We start from the raw sequence: 19,367 nt of genomic DNA on the forward strand, positions 1-19,367 counted from the left end.
AAGCATACTGACAATCCTTCTTTCCACGTACAATACGAGACTGGAATAGAAGGGAGAACCGATAGAGGTACTCAGGGTACCCTCCGCCACACACCGTCAGGTGGCTTGCGGAGTATGGATGTAGATGTAGATGTAGAAGTACAGTACATACTGACGAAACTAAAATGAGCTCTAATATGGAAATTAAGCGTTTCCGGACAGATGTCCACATAACATGAACAACTGACGGATTACCTCAACACTCATAACATCCATGACGAATATCAGTCAGGCTTTCGAAAGCACCATAGTACAGCAACCGCATTAATCAAAGTAACTGATGACATTAAACATGCTATGGACAGACGTGAAGCTACTATCCTAACACTGCTTGACTTTAGCAAGGCTTTTGACACAGTTGACTTCGATATATTACTAATTAAAATGAAACAGCTGAATTTCTCGAACAGCGCAATACAATGGTTCGACAGCTACCTCAAAAACAGAAGTCAACAAGTCATTTGTGGGTCGGAAAAGTCATCATGGAAAAGCGTGCGCTCTGGAGTTCCCCAAGGCTCCGTCCTTGGTCCCAGGTCATACTTATATCTCATCCAAAGTTAATCAGCCGGTACTTTCGCGAAACAGTCCCTAAAATACTCCTCAATGGTACCCAACTACCATACCAAAAAACAGTAAAAGACCTTGGAATAATCTTGGATGAACACCTAAACTGGGAAGAACAAACAGTCACAGCTTGCCGGAAATCGCTCTCCTCCCTACATGCAATTCAAAAGTTTAGAAAAATATTTCCAACCCATGTTAAACAAAAATTAGTCCAAACACTAGTCTTGCCTAATCTTTACTACTGCGATGTAGTTCAACACGGCACAAATAGTGAAAATTCTAGATGCCTCGAGCTAGTGATGAATGCTTGCGTTAGATACGTGTGCAATATTCGGTTGTATGATCATATCAGTCCTTCATACTCCCAGCTAGGTTGGATACGCCCACATACGGCACGCGATCTCCACACGATGTGCTTACTTCATCGATTTCTTAGCCACTGGTGCCCCCAATACTTATCTTCTCACATTAAACACCTATCGTCATTCCACAATCGCAACACCAGATCAGATACGTCTATCATCTTGGCTGTACCTTTACATAACACAAAATCTTTCTCCGTGTCATTCTCCATCTCAGCCATACGACTATGGAACGCGCTCCCCTGTGATCTGCGTCTTATCCAGAACTACTCAACATTCAAGAGGGAACTCAAAGCTTACATATAAGGGACGGTATAACCACCATTCTTGTGCCCCTCCCATCTCTTTCTTTCTCCTCTCCATCACAGCTTCGAATTTTACCGTTCTATTTCTCTTCCTCTAACCTATCTACCTCTTATATATCTCTTTCACCCCATTCTATCGTCTTATGTCTCTGCTCGATGAGAATAACTCACAAGCTGCAAGAACATAACGAGAAAATTCCCAACTAACAATGGGACTGACATTCAGAAAAGAAAAGTATGTTTACTTTCATATACATAGTCATTATTATTATTATTATTACTATTATTATTATTATTATTATTATTATTACTATTATTATTATTATTATTATTATTATTATTATTGATTGTTATAATTATTTTTTATTGTTATAATTATCATTATACTACTGTTATAATATCTATTTTTTTCTTTAACATCAATACAGCATAATAGGCTATATGTCCTTAATGTTAAGTAGAAACTGTAACTCGTTCAACCTGAGTATGCCTGGTTAGGTGTAAGAGAGGGCCTGAAGGCCCTAATCTTGCCAGGTAAAATAAATGCATAAATAAATAAATAAAATAAATAAATAAACATATTTTCTTTATTTATGTGTGAGGAATGTTTCCTGAAAGTTTGGCCGTACCTTTTTGTAACACCCTGTATAATGTCGCTAGCAGCAATCAAAAGACAGTCACCACTTGACAGTGGCAGAGGAGTACTCGGCCGAAAGCTCGTGGATTCCAAATTGACGTGGCTGGAAGCTAGGTAGAATTGCATAGGCATGTACAGCTTGATCTGTCCGTTGTTGACTCAACCACTGCTTAAGCATTATTAATGTCACGGTTATTAGCGGTTCAAACCTAGCGGTAGTTTGTAACATAAGGAAATCCGAGCGACGAGTGATTAGACGTTTTCACGTCGAAAGGTAAAACGCGAACGAGGAAACGGAGCGAGAAGCAGGTGTAGCGGGCTGCCTGCCCCCCCGCAGGCCGCGCCAGTATCGACGCGTGGTGCACGTCTGCCGGCGCCCGCCGCACCTGGGCCGGCAGAGGAGCGCGCAGTCGGCCGCCGCGCCGCGGCCAACCGCCACTTTTTCCGCCTTTTGTTTCCGCTGTTTTCCCGACGGAATAGGCCGGAGATGAGCTGGCTTGGCGGCTGGATCGATAGCCGCTGGAGGCTGGCGCGGCCGCGAGCCGTGCTCCAGCACAGTCCGGCGCCAGGGTCTCCGGTAGCAGCACGCCGCGCCGCCCCCACCGCCAGCCCCAGAGCCGTGGACGCCACGGCCCGCCTGCCATGAGGTTACCGCCTGTTCCTTGTCGTAGCGTAGTGGCCACCTGCACTCCCTTGCACTGCAGCAGCTGAGGCCGGCACTTGTCTGTCGCCGTGCACCCCATTCTCACTGCCCAATTTAATGCTCCTTTCTTGTCCCAACTTAGTACTCGAGACAAGAGACTCTAATGCACCGCCCCTGGCGATTTATTCGTGTACTGAGTGTCGCCTCTCTCTCGAGTTTCGTTTTCGTTTACACGTCGGTACCATAAATCTGTGTGTTGCGAGAGCTATCTACCGTGTAGTTTGGCGCTTGAACGGTGAAAGTGAGGTTATGAGGGACTACCCTTTTTACGAAAATGTCGAAATATAGTAACAAAATGCAGGAGAAGTAATGATAATTAACGCCCAAAGCAAAATTCACAGTGGATTTCTTATCAAAAGTCGTTTGGTAAATTCGCTATACTACTGAGAACTAAAAAAATTCCTGTGTCGTCTAAACTTTTCAATAGATAAATATCTATTTACTCGAGAAAATATATACTTGCAAACACATCGAACAATATCTAGAACGCAGTAAATAGCGCCCTTTTACTTTATCAAAAAAATAGTTTAAATGGCTCTGAGCACTATCGGAGTTAACATCTGAGGTCATCAGTCCCCTAGGACGTAGAACTACTTAAACCTAACTAACCTAAGGACATCACACACATCCATGCCCGAGGCAGGATTCGAACCTGCGACCGTATCAGTCGAGCGGTTCGGGACTGCAGCGCCTAGAACCTTTTTTTTTTTTTCCATTTTGTTCGTTGTTGATCGTTGTGTTTGGTCGTTGCGGACGTTGCATGACATCCGTTCAAGTTCGTTTGTTGATCCGCCCACTCAGTTTTTTATTACAGAGGCCAATCTGACCGAACACGCTGAGCTACCTTGCCAGCAGAACCGCTCGGCCACCGCGGCCGGCCTTTACTTTAGCCTTTGTATCTTTTTTCATTGCTAAATACCAAATAACATCCAAAATTATTTTTCACGTTAAGCAGTTCTGACTTCTTCACTGTTACAGTAACTTTGATAAAAACGTGTTTATCTGCTTATGTTAGTATTTACGCTTAGAGCAGGTTTCTCTCCGTAAAACGTAAACTCAAGAGATGGTGAAAGGAAAACGAGACGGATAGGAAACAAGTAAGTAAACTGTTTATTATTTCAAAAGTAATGGGCATAACCCGTGATACATTTGTCCCACTGGGAAACGAGGCGGTCAGCGCCTTCATGGAAAAATGTTTGCGTTTGGCTACAGAACTACGATTGTACCAAGGCAGTATGTACCTCTTCGTCCGGGGCCAGTCGATGGCCACGAATGTTTTCCTTCAAAAATGTGGAGATCGCAGGGGGAGAGATCTGAACTGTATCGAGGATGTGTAGGGACTTCTGCATCGTAGTCGAAATAACGTGCCAACTAAATGCCAGCTCACATGTTACAAGGTCGTTTCGACTACGCTGCAGAAGTTCCGCTTGGAAGTCGTTACACATCCTCCATACAGTACCGATCTCTCCCCATGCGATTGCCACATTTTTGGAGCTATGAAGAAAGACATTCGTGGCCGTCGATTTTCTTTGAACGAAGAGATGCACACGTGCCCCATAGGCGACCGCAATGCCTTTTCCATGAAGGCATCGACCGTCTTGTCTCACAGTGGGATAAATGTATTAACAGCTATTGCGATTACTTTGATATAATAAAGAGTTTCCTTGTTTTTTTCTATTAGTCTCGTTTCCATTTGACTACCCATTCCACCTTTTCGCTTTTAGATATTTCGTCTTTCATGTGGCGGAACACTAGTAACAAAAATATCAGCACCTCGTGCAACATTTCCAGTGTGTCAAAAAAACAAATGAAGTCACACAATAAAGATTAATAAGACACGAAAGTACAACATCCATTTCTATAATAGACTGAACTGGACAAGAATATGTTAAATTCTGATGTTAGCAATGCCGTCACGGCCTCCTGTTTCTGCACATGCGCAATGTACAGCATACTCCAAACTCGACACAATCCATAGGTCACTGACCTCACAGACACACTCGCGACATGATTGGCTGCTGCTTTACGTGCAGACACGTAAGGTGCACGCACTTCGACAACTCGCTTTTGACCAGAATGTCGGTCGTGAAAAATGGGTGTAAGATGACACTGCCATTCACTTATCAGTTTGCACCGACAGCATGCTACGAAGTGTCGCTACCTCGCTTTCTGTTATGTATGTCTGGCGGGTCATTTTAATCCGAGAGCGCCAGTACCTCGGTCACTTCATGCTATCCCGAATCTCTTCCTTATTCCTCATTGACGCCTCTCCTCTTTCGTAGCATCAGAACCAGCTGACAAGCATGCTCCTAGTAGACATGTCATTTTCAATGCAGACTCCACCTATCAAACCACCACCAACTCAACCATCCCCTGTCTCCTGTTCCTGTCTTCTGCTCTCTCGGCATGATAATCAAATAGTTCAAATGGCTCTGAGCACTATGGGACTTCACCACTGAGGTCATCAGTCCCCTAGAACTTAGAACTACTTAAACCTAACTAACTAAGGACATCACATACATCCATGCCCGAGGCAGGATTCGAACCTGCGACCGTAGCGGTCGCGCGGTTCCAGACTGTAGCCCATAGATCCACTCGGCCACTCCGGCTGGCGCATGATAACCATCAGCTAAAACATGCACATTCCATCACTCTTTCGACTGACTTGATTCCGTACTCCTGTCGTTCCAGAGAAATACCCTAAAATTCCTTTGATATCTCGCTTGCCAACGTGAACCATCGACGTTTACAGTGCGTGCCTTTAGTCTCGAGATGGCCACTGGTTGATCGAAAAATATAAAAAATTAAAGAACATGTTCAATCACTTAATCTTTCTGGAGAGTATGGCACTTCTACCTTCTTCCTTTCAGCGTAACCGCTGGATCCTGCATCGTCAACGACCTGCGTTATATGCATATAGTTAAGGTTGGTTCGGCTGTTCTTCCCTTCCATCGTAACTTCGGCTACTATTCCGATTGATCTACTAATATGTGACGATTATTCTATCTCTTAGAGTCATTTTGTCCTTTATTGGGTCCTTTTGGTCGAAAACATTTAACCTCACATTTCAAATGCTTCTAATCGTTTCAGTTCTCTTCTCTGTTGTATACGTTTCACACCCATGTAGAACTATGCTCAAAACATAGTTCCTAGCAAACTTTTTTCTTTGCGTTAATAGCTGTTTATTTTTACAGAGAGCCCTTTTTCCTTGTGCAGTCCTTACTATTACGTCTTACTTGCATAGACCCACTCGTCTGTTTTACTTTAGAAAAAGCAAAATTTATTTACCACTTCAAAGGTCTCTTATCCAAGTTTAACCTTAATCGTCCTGCAGCCTCTGCGTTCACCATTACCTTTATTTCTTTTTTGTTTGTGTTTATATTATATCCATCAGTTAGCACACGTTCCATTTATTCAGCACCCGACACAATTCCTGATTACTGTCGATGACCACTGCTTTGCCATCAACGAACCTCATCATACTGATTTTCTGTCTGTGACAAACAATTCCCACAATGAAATATACCTTCATTTCATTCACTGCCTCTTCAGTTCATACATTTTATTTCAGTGGTGAAATGGGTGTAAGATGACACTGCCATTCACTTTCGTCGCCACCCCAATCCTGATTGTGGCCTCTTGTTCCATTACGTTAATGGTGACTACTCCAGACTGTTCCTTATAAAGGTACCGAGGTGCCTTGTATCCCTGTAGGTAATGCGACAAAGTCTAAAGCCGGTAGCATCTAATTCTATTTTACACTATCAAAAACCTTCTCCAAATTAACAATGAATGTTTCCTTACTTTTCCTAAATTTCATCTCTCTCTTGACAATTGCAATGTTAAAATTCTTCTCGAGTGCCGTTACTGCTTCTCTCTTAGTCCGCTTCCAGTTTCTCATCCATCCCACGATAAAGAACCATTTGTGAGTATTTTTGATGCCTGTGATGATGCTATGATTATGTGGTAATTTTCACCTGTATCCGCTCTTGTGTTCTTCAAAAGCGTAATAAATATATTCCGTCAAAATCTTGTGGTACATACTACTATATTCAATGTACTCGATAATTTGTTTTACCTATTACAGGACATGCTCTTTAAGTTTTATTAATCTAACTTCATGAGTGGCCAAAACTGACGAAGTATAGTTTGCAGTAGATCCGACTGGATTTTTGCAATTCTATCTCCTTCGTGAATGATTCACACTTGTCTAGATTTTCCAATTAATCTCAGCCTAGCGTTTGCCTTCCATACAATTTATATGACCGTTCCAACTCTTGTCGCTCTGGACGGATGTGACTCTTTTCAGTGATTGCTCTACGAAGGTGTGAGTAAACAATATCGAATAATTGTTTTATGCGGGTTATATTTGGTTACGTTGAGAATCATCTGCCAGTCTGTGTACCAAACGTTAAGCACTTACAGATCTTGTTGCATTTCTAATTTTTTAATGGCATTGTCTCTCTCAAAACAAATGCGTCATTCTGAAACCGCTTTAGACAGCTTCACACAGCTTTCGACATTAAATAACATATCTTGCCTACTGTGCGTTCAACTATCTCTTTAATTACTGTCGGATGTTTCACTAACATGAAGCTTCTTATGGTAACACTTACTTTTTATCCTTTTCGTTTACACTTTCCGTTCTTATTCTTCCTTAGTTCTTGTTCTAGTGTGACCAGATACTATTCTTGACACCTCACGGACAGTTTACTTGAAGATGATAGAGCATCTCGTGTACTGCACTTAATACGAAGGCATCGCGTGTTCATCATCTGACTGTGAAATGTGTAAATTTTTTCATTTGTGTGTTCGTGTTTTAAATGTTTATGTGTACCACTTTCCAGGTGACGGTTGACATGAGTTCCGTATTTGTCTAAACAGGTGGTTGGAAAAACCACCCAGAAATCACTATCATTTATATCATGAACCAATGATTGTTAAACCTGTGAGATCATTCAATTATTTAGCTCCTTGTTCAACAATATAGAGCGCTACATGTAATGTTTACTAGCAGGTGCTTCCGACTTGACTCGCCCACTAAATTTATTGTTAACATTCCACTGTAGCTCCACGTTTGAAATGCAACCAATTTATTATTTTCTTGTTTGCAGATGGTCGACGAAAACTATACCAGTGTGGAACAATCCTAACAGTTTACATGTCTCCGTACAGAGGCCCTTCCTCGTTTATTTGCTGGATTTGACTGTAAAATACTGCATCAGTGCCATTTCGACGACAATTTTTTACCCGAGTACATGCGTATAAGTAATCACAAGATTTTGCTAAGAACATGACATGTTACTTACATGATTGTGTTGTGGATTGGTGTGATCTGTTCATGTTATTATGTTACCTTGGTCACCTCGTGACTGATTAGTTACCCGCTGTTGAGCTATGACAAGGTACGTCACTTACAACACAGAACGTTTGATGTCTGTAAACTAATGCGACCTTCTTTCCTTTGCTAACCCAAGTGGGTAGGTCAGGTCGTTGTAGAACTGTCGATAATTTTCAGTCAAATCCCAGGGAGCACGAAGAGTGGGAGAGGGGATTTCGAATTACGAATATCTGACACGAAAACTCTAGCCTCACAGAAATAAAAAGAAAAAAAAGAGACTGAAAGCGTTTGCCGGCCGAAGGAGCGCAATAGTTAAGACACTGATTCGCATTCAGGAACGTTGGGTTTGAAGCCCATCCAGTCATACAGAATTACGTTTCCTGTGAATGAGGCGAATCGCAGGACTGTCACTTTGAAAAGACTGCAGCCAAATTCTTTTCTCGTCCTCCCTTAAGTCTTCCTCCTATTTTTAATAACGCCATTGTCGACGGGACGTTAAACCCCAACCTTTCTTTTTTTCCCTCCGAGACCCTTGGTCGTAGACCGGGATTACGCCCGATTTTCCTTACATTTCGTACAATACGGTCACATTCAAAACTACGTGAGTCTCCTCATTTGATAGCGCATGTGTGGTGACAGTGAAGACGTGACATGCTCGACGTATAGCACGGCATGGAAGAGGGGTGCGGAGGCATGCGACGCGCACACGAACCCATTCGCCCAGAGCAGGAAGATCCACGGTATCGACTGATGGTGAATCCACCACAAACTCTGCAAGAAGGAGGAGGGGTTCACTATATAGAATCTCGGCGATCGATGTGTTCAAGTGTTTTTTATGGGTCGAGCAAATGCCCAGCAGGACACCGGGAGGGCTTCGGACCATAAGGCATCATGGCACATAAGCGTGGCCTTGAGAGCGCGTTGCCACCGTTCAACAAGGCCAATCGCCTGCGGGTGGTAAGTCGTGGTGTGGAATTTGGCAACACCGCAGAGTCGTGCAAAGAGGACGGACTAGGACTGTCATCGCTGATGAGTCGTGAGAGACAGGGTGTAGCCAAAACAAGCAACCCATGCCGAGACGAAAGGACGAGTGATGGTCTAGGCCATTATGTCAATAAGAGAGACCGCACGACCCAGCGGGTCATGCGGTCGATGATCGATAAGATGTCTCTGTAACACTCAGAAGGGGGGACGGGGCCAATGACATCGATATGGACATGCTGAAGGCAGCCCTTTGGGCTGCCAAAGTTGCCCAATGGAGGTTGAGCTTGCCTGCCGACATAGCTGCGCTGACACGGGATGCATGCATGGGTCCAAGTACGGCAGTCGTGCTTCACACTAGGCCAGACAAAGTGCTCAGTAACCAGGTGTGTCATTGCTTGCATTCCAAAGTGGGCCAAGCCATGCGAAGCAGTAAAGACCCCATGACGAAGTGCGGTAGAGACCAGGGGACAGAGAGTGCCCACAGAGGTGTCACAAAGGACAGGGATCGTCGACCTGTGTAAGGTTTGGGGTTTGACAGAGAGCGATGACGTGCTGTCTGATATCTGATATTATTTGCTGTATATCATTGTCTTCCACCTGAAGTCGGGCAAACCCTTCAAGATTCAGCGATGCAGTTAGCACACGGATGTGGGAAATGTAGTCTGCCACAACATGCTCTGCACCACGGATATACCACGTGTCAGAAGAGTGCTGACAGATGTAGTCCATATGGCGGAAACGCCTCGGCGGAAGGTCCTTAGCTGGGTTACGAATAGCGTCCACGAGTGGCTTGTGATCTATGTAGATTGTGAAAGGTCGCCTCTCGAGGTCACTACAAAAATGTTTAATTACCTCGTATGCAGTGAGATCATGATCGAAAGACAACCACTTACACTGGCTCTTAGTCAGTTTCTTGAAAAAGAAGCAGAGGGGTGGAGTCGGCGGTGTGCTGTTGTAAAACAGCGCCCACAGCTGAGTCTCTAGCATCAGCCGTGATCGAAACACGGGCCTCATGGTCAGGGTGGGCGAGTGTGACGGCTTTGGTGACGGCAGTTTTAAGGTTGCCAAAGGTTGGTCCACTCCAACTTCTGTTTTCCCGTGGCGTTTTTGCAGGAGAGAGCGTCAGTAAGGGCCACTTGGACAGAGGCAGCTTGAGGAATATGGTGGCAGTAAAAGTTTTCCATACCCAGAAAACGATGAAGCTGGGCATAATCCTCAGGGAGAGGAAGATGAAGTATCGTTTCGACAAGAGAACTCATCGCTCGGAGGCCGTCGGCAGAAACAGTATGGCCTAGGAGGGTAACTGATATGGAACACAGTTGAGACTTATCATGGTTGAGAACCACACCATTAGCAGAGACGGCCGAACGGGCTGCGTCAAGGTGACCTCGATGCTCCTCAGTGGAGGAGGAAAAGATTAGTATATCATCTAAGTAAGCATAAGCAAATGGCAGAGGGAGCAAAATGGAACCAATGAACCGCTGCGATGTCTGCGCAGCATTTTTCAATCCATAAGGCATGTAACAGTATTGAAGTAGGCTGAAGGGTGTGATGATGGCCACCTTCAGAATATCCGTTGGATGCATAGGGATTTGATGGTACGCTTTGTAACAATCTGAAACAGAGATAAAACTTAGAACCATGTAATAATTGCGTGAAATGCTGGATATGAGGAATGGGGTAGCTATCAATAATGGTGCGAGCATTAAGGGACCTGTAGTCCCCGCACATAAGGTGCCATCCTTTTTAGGAACAAGGTGAATAGGTGAAGACCAGTTGCTATCAGAGGGGTGGACGATGCCCAAAGGCATCAGATCCTGAATGATCTCCTTCGCACGGAGAAGTTTGGAAGCGTTAAGGCACCTGGCCTTATAACGAACAGTTGGGCCATCAGTGGTGCAAATCCTATGAAAAGTGCCATTAGTGCTGGCTGATACTCGTATAGGAGGGTCGGCAATAGGGGTCAAGAAGCTATCTGCAGGCAACATCGGTTCACTGACCTTGGTGAAATGGGGCAGCGTATAGACAGGGCATCGGCTTAAGTTGGTGATGAGAGATGCAGTGTAGGAGCGGAGCATGCAGATGCGTCTTGCAGATTCGTCTGCTTCGGCTTAAGTTGGTGATGAGAGATGTAGTGTAGGAGCGGAGCATGCAGATGCGTCTTGCAGATTCGTCTGCGGTTGTGAGAAAACAACATCAGGCAGTGGAATACTCGGCACAGGAGTAGATTGGTGGGCAGACACTGTAGAGGCATGTGATGGACCACCTCGTTGTGGATCTACAGATAGATGGAGGCTGAGGTGATGCAGATGTGAAAGGCATTGTTCCGGGTGCAGAGTTAGTCAATTGTGAGTGTACGTGCAACAGGTCAGAGAGCCATGTAGTGACATGCTCAACCAGGGACATACATGTGGAAAGTGTAGCCAAGGAGGCAGAAAGTGGAGTCATGTCGAACTCGTGTGAGCATAGAACTATAGAGCCAGACATGTGGTTGAGTGTGGCGGTCTGCAGGTTTGGTGAAAGTTCATAATGGTGTGGAAAATCCAACCCAATCACAGGTTCATCCACATTGGAAATGTGGAATGTCCAAGGGTAGGTGTGAACCGGAGATAAGTGAAGCGACATCTTGATGGAGCCATGGATCACAATAGGAGAAAGATTGGCAATGATCAAGGTGCGAGTAGAAGGTGATAGTGCGTCGGCAGTACGCTTGGCTGGGATTACGCTAATGTCAGCACCGGTTTTGACAAGAAAGCGGGTGCCCATTGATATGTCTGTGCCATAGAGGCATTGCGGCGCTGAAGCGAGTGGTGCAGCATCGGATGATAGGTGCTGTGAAGGAATGTGCTGGGACATGGCACCTAAACATGGCTTGTCAGTCAAGATGCACGGCAGTTGCAGGTGCATCCCCGTAGGTAGCATGGAACCAGCACAGCAGGTAGGCTGTTTGGCTGAGTGGTGCGGTATGGAAGGGGGCCAGGCAGATGAAACAATTGCTGTCTTCAGAAATGCCGTAATGCCGAGGAGCTGATCCACTAAGGGGAACCAAGTCATTGGGTTATCTTTCTGCAAAGCAGGTAGCCTAGAAAACCTGCCGGGTAACACAAGTTGAGGCAGCACAAGCAGACGGAGATCAGTACGAGCAGAGCAGAACACTTCTGACACCAGAAGTGTGGTAGCGGTGGACAGTGTGTCACCCAAGGTCTGTGTGGGGGGGCGGCCATATGCAGCACATGGTGTGGAGTGTGCGGGTGCAGATGTCAGCACTGTCTGTCCAAACTGCGTGCCCACCAAGGAACACGGCGCAGTTGTAATGGTTGGTGTCACTGCAACAGCAGGTGGAAGGCAGTTGTGGTGCAGCCAAGGCGGGAGGGCCGCTAGCCCAGTGACCGGCGCGGGCAGAATGGCCAGTGCCATTAAAAAAGCGAGCAGAAGGCGGTCATGGTGCAACCACAATACGACAGTTGCAGTTCTGGAACTGTCCTCAAGGTAATAATTTACATGAAGGATAAACCACCAAGTCCTTAAGTGGAAGGTCGTCGACGTTGTCATCAGGCGGCGTGCACTGTCCATGTGTGGCTGTTGTGCTGTGACGTCGGTGGTGACCTCGTGCCGGGTAAGGTTAGGTGGCCACCGACATAGCCGGGCATAAATAATTGTTTACTTTTAACCAGATTCAGAGTAGGTATACTTGTCCACTCTTGATCTCAAGCAAAGTTAATGAGGTTCATTACACTTGCACTGAAAGACACTGTTAGATCCATTGTGATGGAAACAGTGTGGGCTGGCATACGAAGTTTGTAAACGATGAAAACAAGCACAAAATAACTCGCGATCACACCACGACAATGTCGGGGTTTTCACTGTGGTTATCATGTATGTATGGTTGGTTGGTAATAACACACACTAAGTATCGTATATACATTTATTGAACATTGAGACAGAACGGACAAACATGGCAAAACACACATTGTGTACTGAGAGAAGACAGAGAACAAAAGCAGTTCAAAGAAATAAGAATCAAAGATAGGGTGCTGTGCACCAGAGATGTCACAGTTACATTCTCTGATATTTCATGATCTACAGATCATGTTCCCATGGTTAAGTATTCTGTCTTCTTGATGTTCAACTTCAGTCCCCAATTGCTGTATTCTTCTATTAATTTTCTCACCACATGGAGATATTTTCTTCATTAGTCGTGATCACCATATGGTCATCTGTGAATAAAAGGATATATGTGCAGTAGTCTTCTAACAGAAATCCCATTTTATTGCATTTATTTTTCCAGTTCTATGAAGCGATTTGTAGATATATTTTGTACAATGTTGGAGACAAACAACAGCCTTACAATGTTGGAGACAAACAACAGCCTTGTTCCAATCCTTTAATTATTTTAAGAAATTTAGAGATGATAGATCCTACCCTTATTCTTCCATGCACATCTTTATATACTTCTTATGAATAATGGAGCCAGTGCTTGGCTAGTGGGATATTTTCATAAAGTTTTTGGAGATCAATGATCACTAACTGTGTTTTCTAATTTCTTTCCAGTCTTTTCTGCAACAATTGGCATAGGGGATGTATATTATCACTACATGACCTGCATATTCCAAATGCTATCTTTTTATTTGATGTCCGCAATAATACTTTTTTTTTTCCTCAGATTTAACCAAACAACCTTCCTATTAGCCTGTTGGGCTGTTTATACTGATGCTTCTATAACTGTCATAATCTTGTCTGTTTTTTTTTTTCTTTGTAAATGAAACTTATTACAGAAATATTAAAATCCTCTGGTAGCTCTTCACCATTCATCATCAGTTTATTGAAGAAGCATGCCAGTATTTCCCATAAAATACTTGGTCCATATTTAACTTAATTAATAGGTATGTATCTTGAGATTAAGTATTTGTTTCATCCATCTGGCAGTATTTTTGTACTTCATTCTGCATCACTGTTCCCCATCCAAATTATCTGCATCTTCCAGTTGCTAGACTACCTGTTTGTACTCATTTCTGCTCTTTCTCAATAACTTTTTGTAATGCTCCTCTCACTCTTGAAAATGAATTATTGTGACATTAGCTTTTCCTATTTTATCTGCAGTAAGGCATGTTACTGTTTTCCACACATTTCTTACTTTGGTACCTCCCATATATGTATTGATCTCCTTGTAATTTTTATCTGGCATCAGCTGTTTTTCTCTTGCAGTTTCTTTTTTAATGTTTCTGCTGCATCTTAAATAGAATGTACTGTTAAATGTAGCAGAAAAAAATTGTTGTTAATGACATTAAATCAGAGCTGTCTGTGACTGTAACTTTAGGTCAGGGATTATTAATTGACAACATTTCATCAACAGTCACAAATTTTATTCCTAATTGCTGTCCAATGTATTTTGGAGCTACAACTCCATTTTCAAGGACTGTATGGATGTATATATAGTGTGTTACATTCTCACTTACTGCGTTACAATACTAGTGTAATAAACATGTTAAATAGTTTCAAACTGCAAATGCAAATATGGAAGTTGTTCATCAGTGCAGAAGATGTTAGTCTTGTGGTCAGATGGAGGTGAAAAACTGAAGTGCTTGTAATGCTAAGTATATCCATACAGTCCTTGCAAATGGAGTTGTAGCTTCAAAATGTGTTGATGGGAACTGGAAAATAAAAATTGTGACTGATGATACAATACTATTAATTAATCATCCATAACCCAGAAAAATAACTGCTTGTAATTCTTTCAGTATGATTGTATTGATGTTTTGATGACTATCCTGACAAATCAGTAACTGCAAATTGAATAATCTGCACAACTGTAATAAAAGATGTATAGTGAAAGAAAACACCATGCAGACATTAAAGACGATCTGTTGATCAGACAGATTTTAATCCTCACACTTGACACACTATATTGGACAAACTGCATTCTGCAGCATTGGGTTTTGAAGATGAACTGTTCACCTGGTCATTAAAACAATAAATGTAGTGCTCATATGGTTTTTTTCCATTGCCTCAACAGTGGTCTTTGTTTTCACAAGATTGCTCCAGCTACATTATCTGGTTGTTTGCTTATCCACAGATCACTTTACAAACAATAAAACATAATTAAAAATTCATACAGTTATTGATAGGTCTATTTCCAAATCCAGTATTACACTATTTATTCACAGTTATTTCACACATTACAGTCACTTCACACACATCCATTCATCTGATGTCATTTTCCATTGATATATATTGTGTTCAGTAAATTTGTTTATTTATTTATTTGTCCATGAGACCTTTTTGGTACATAGTGTACATTAGATGTTGGACATCATTTAACACAATGTTGTTTCTATCAATTTAACATCATTAATGTCTTAAAGTTACACTACTTATGGTTGGTATGTTATTTGTTATTGTTCAATGGTTACAATGATACTATGGTTTAAGTGGATAAGCCTGGTACATTATTTGGTTAAGACTGGTACATTATTACTCATACTGGCACATTATTATTTATTAAAATATTCTTTCAGACTGTGGAAGCAGTGATCAATTAGATAAGCCTTTGCTGCAGCTTTGAACCCTGCTGTGTTGTTTACTGATTATATATTACTTGGTAGTTTCCTGAGTATCTTTTCCAAGATGCAGAACTCCATTTTGTCAGAGTTTAGTTTTTGTATGGTGCGTATGGAGATACATTTTCTGCCTTGTGTTATGAGTGTGTACATCTTCAGTTTTGAGAAATGTATGAATACTATGGTTTCATATATATGAAGGTATGGAAGAGGAAGGATTTGCAGTTTTCTGAAAAGTGGCTTGTAAGATTTTCTGTGTTTGGCACCTCCTATGATCCTTATGATTCTTTTTTGGACTCTAAATGGCTTGATGTTGTTGGTGAAGCTATCCAGAAAATGACACCATACTTTAGGATTTATTGGACACTTACGTAGCACACCCTTTTTAGGCGCTCTTCGCTACTGCAGTTTTAAGGATCCTCATCAAATAACAGGATGTGTTCAACTTTTTGCTGAGATTCTCAATATGAATTCCCCACCTGATGTTACACTGGATCCAGAGCTCAAGAAACTTTGTCAGGTCAACTCTATTTACAGCTTTGTTTGACAACTGCACAATTAATAGTGTGTGGAACCTCTTCCTTGACATTACTGCAGTTCGTCCTTCATTAATGATTACCATACTGTATGTGAACCATTCTACTATGCTATCCATTATCTTTGTTATGTTTTCTTGTAGTAGGATTTCTGGTTTTGCGATAATGACTGTGTCTGCCCCCGGTAGCTGGATGGTCAGTGTGACAAATTGTCAGTCCTCTGAGCCCGGGTTCAACTCCCGGCTGTGTCAGGGAATTTTCTCTGCCCAGGGACTGGGTGTTGTGCTGTCCTCATCATCATCCTATCATCCTCATTGACTGCAGGTCACCAAAGTGGTGTCAAATTGAAATACCAGCACCTGGTGAACAGCCTGCCCAATGGGAGGCCCTAGCCATACATTTAAATAAATAAAGTAATGTCTAAGCTTGTGTCATCAGTAAACTGGTAAGTATTTTGATGGTGTATGTTTGTTTGTAGGTCATTTATATATAGGAGGAACAGCACTGCCCCAGTACAGACACTTGGAGAATACCATATTTCAGGCCTTGGTATCTGAGTAATGATTTGTGATTTTGTTGCAGTCAGTGTGTTGTATTTCCACTGCAAAGGTATGAGCTGACCCAGCCATTAGTTGTGCCTCTCATGCCTAGTTGAATTAATTTCTATAGGAGTGCTTCATGATCTATAATATCAAATGCTTTTGACAAGTCAAGACATACTCCAGTGAATATTCACCACTGGCTTTTTTCTGGTAAATTTCACTTAGGAGTTCATAGATAGCACTGTTGGTTGAGTGGTTCTTCTTAAACCTGTGTTGTGCTGTGGGTAGGATTTGATATTTCTCCATAAAGACTGTAAGTCTTTTGTGGAAGATCTCTAGAATTTTTGAGAAACCAGACAATAGGGAAATTGGTCTGTAATTGCCAATGTCTCGTGTCTTTCCTTTTTTGTAGATTGGTATCAATCTTGTGGAATCACAGACAGTTTAATTTTTTTACAACCTTGAATTTTTCTCCAATGCCTAGTCCATGTTATTTAAGCATTTGTTTACTGTATAGTATATTTTATTCGAGAGGTATACTTTAACTGCCTTTTTAAACATGGTTGGTTTAACTACCCCTTTCATTTCCAGTATATTCTTTTTATTTAATCTGAGCCTTCTGTGGCCACGTAAATAGCTACTTCTTATTTAACTTCCAGTTTTTCCAATATTTTTTTGGTCAACCAGAGTTCCATTATTTCTGAACTCGTGAACAGTTCGCGCCAGTGTTCATTTTTGGTTTCTCTGGAGACTGGAATCTAAAACCTTCTTTGAAAACATATCTTTGATCAGAAAATTGTGTTCTTCAGTCCTCATTTCTTTTAGATCACGCCTCATATCTTGGAGCCACTTGCATGAAGGAGATTTTTTTCTGATTGATATAAAAATTGTTTTGAATACCCTATTTTCATTCATCTGAACCAGATAGCCATAAAACATAGGCTACATTTTCTCACCATTAAATTTAGTTTCTCATTTTTCTTTTACAGAAAAAGCCTATGCATCACTGCATTGCAAACCGACAGTTGCCAAAGCTGTTACATAGGGAAGTTGTTCCACAGGGATAAGCAAGAGAAAAACTAAATTCAGTAAGGTCATTAATCTGCTCTTAGTTTCATTATTATAATGGATCACTTCCAGTCATAATCATTCCCAAGCCATTAACTTACAAGCTGCAACAGGTATGGAGAAAGTGCTTCCATGCTCTTTCACTTGTATCCAGACTTGAATGTGAGTTTTATTCCTGGCATTATTGTAATGAAAACATTAATCTGACGTTGATCTTGCTCAAGTTGATGCCTGCTTGAAATGTGAAAAGCTTGTTACCAATGTATAGATCTTTCATTATCATTCTTTGTGAGGAATGTAGCCGAACGAAAATTACACATTCACAAAGGCAGAGCAAAAAAGTTTTGTGGGAAATGGATACACATTGCTGAATTGCATTTATAATGTGATGACACTATTGTTATCATATTTAACTTTAAGCAGCAACTTCCACTTCCAAAAATTCCCATTGTAGACAGGTTCTAGTTTTATCAATTATGGGCCATTTGCCGTGGTATCAAAAACTTAGACAGGTTTGAGTTCCTAATACATTATGAAGCACAATCACAGAAAAAGAATCAGTGAGGTTTGTTTCATGTTGTTCAAATACATAAATAAGTCTCTACCTCCTAAAGTGAAAAATATTTACCTGTTATCTGACAGTTGTCCTGGGAAAACTCCAACCACACAGTGGCTTGATTTGGTTCATCCTGTGACACTTCAACAATATAATGCATTATTTTCCCATTAGAAGTCATTCTTTCCCTTGCAGTGATTGAGATTTTGGAACTACAAAGAAAAAACTCAATAAATATTACTGTGTGTTCAGTGGTGTGCTTCTGAGTGCTCAACCAAGTTGTATTTCTATTTTATGCACCATAGTTCAGCAACTGACACATTAATCTTCTGCAGGTGCTACCCCACTGCCCAGAGTCCAACCAGTCCAGCTAGAGACCAGGCAATGGGTATGAATAACAGCACAACTCGCAGCATCTGAAGAAGATAACTAGGTCAATCATTGAAATAGTGTGCATAAAATGGAAACATCTCAATGAACTCCCAGAAGCACATCATTAATCAGTCATACTGAGAAAATGTGAAAGATCATATTGCTGTGTGTATGGTTTGGAACTATATGAAGCCTTATTCAAACAGTACTGATAAGTTTCAAGTGATGAAATTCAAATCCCTATACATTCTATAGTTTTGATATTTGGTGGAAGATTACTACAAGAAATGTTCTTTAGCCAAGGATTTGCTGGCAAAGATGATTTTTATCCAACATAAAGTTAAATTTACTCCTGGTAAATGGAATTTCAGTATATTCACAACATCAGGGACTTGTAACTGCCAACAAGATATTTAGTACTTAGTGTCTAACTCTTTCAGCTACAAAAAGCCACAGCAAACTCAAAATATAATGCTTCCCTAATCTTAATGTTACTTTTCTGTCGCTGTTTCTCTGAGTAAAAAAAGTTGGAGAATGTGAATTTACATACCTATACTAAAGGATTTTCATGCATCTTTTCCATTGTCACTACTTGGGGATGCACAATGACACTGCAGATGGGGATGTCTTAATAAATCTATCTCTCTGACATAATCTTTTTGTAGTATTTGTCTCTTAGTGTAGCAAAGTTTGAGTATATAACTTCGTATGGTGTATTATCAGTGTCAACTTTTCCATAAAAAGTTAAAAAAAAGTCAGGCATTTTGTACTATTTCCAAGTTTATTTTTCATCTGGAAAAT

This window comes from Schistocerca gregaria, chromosome 1 (genome assembly GCF_023897955.1).
Source record: "Schistocerca gregaria isolate iqSchGreg1 chromosome 1, iqSchGreg1.2, whole genome shotgun sequence".
Lineage (NCBI taxonomy): Eukaryota > Metazoa > Arthropoda > Insecta > Orthoptera > Acrididae > Schistocerca > Schistocerca gregaria.